Below are 916 nucleotides of genomic sequence, written 5' to 3' on the forward strand. Positions count from 1 at the left end.
CTTGAGCCTGGGAGGCAGAGGTTGCAGTGAGCCAAGATCGCGCCATTGCACTCCAGCCTGGGCAACAAGAGTGAAATTCCGCCAAAAAAAAAAAAAAAAAAAAAAAAAAAAAAAAAAACAAAAAATAAAGTGAAATGTCTTGCTGTTCCTATACAAAGAGATACCAGAAAATGTTCTTAAAATGTATTTTAGTCTGAGTTTTCATATACTCACAATTTTTATTTAAGTAAAAAGTCCCCTTTTCTGATACCAGAAAAGAACTAGAATCCTCAAAGCCCTGAATAAGTTACCAGAGTTCCTCATTACCATTCTGGAGATACTTATTTCCTCTTATCAACATCATCGACTTCACTCTTATAATCAGATACAAAGCTCAATACAGTTGACTCTTGAACAATATCGGTTTGAACTAGACAGATCCACTTATATGTGGGCCTTTTTTTTTCAGTAAATATATTGGAAAAGTTTTTGAAGATTTGTGACCATTTTAAAAACATTTGCAAACCATATAGCCTAGAAATATAGAAAAAAAAATAAGAAAAAGTTAGGTACATCATGAATGCATAAAATATATGTAGATACTAGTCCATTCTATCATTTACTATCATAAAATATATACAGATCTATTATAAAACATTAAAATTTATCAGGCCAGTTGTGGTGGCTCACACCTGTAATCCCAGCACTTTGGGAGGCTGAGGTGGGTGGATCACTCGAGACCAACCTGGCCAACATGGTGAAACCCTATCTCTACTAAAAATATAAAAATTAGCCGGGCTTGGTGGTGCATATCTGTCATCCCAGCTACTCAGGAGGTTGAGGCAGGAGAATCACTTGAACCCAGGAGGTGGAGGTTGCAGTGAGCCCAGATTGCGCCACTGCACTCCAGCTTGTGTGACAGAGTGAGACTCTCTCA

Source organism: Colobus angolensis, unplaced genomic scaffold (assembly GCF_000951035.1).
Source record: "Colobus angolensis palliatus isolate OR3802 unplaced genomic scaffold, Cang.pa_1.0 Scaffold46, whole genome shotgun sequence".
Taxonomy (NCBI): domain Eukaryota; kingdom Metazoa; phylum Chordata; class Mammalia; order Primates; family Cercopithecidae; genus Colobus; species Colobus angolensis.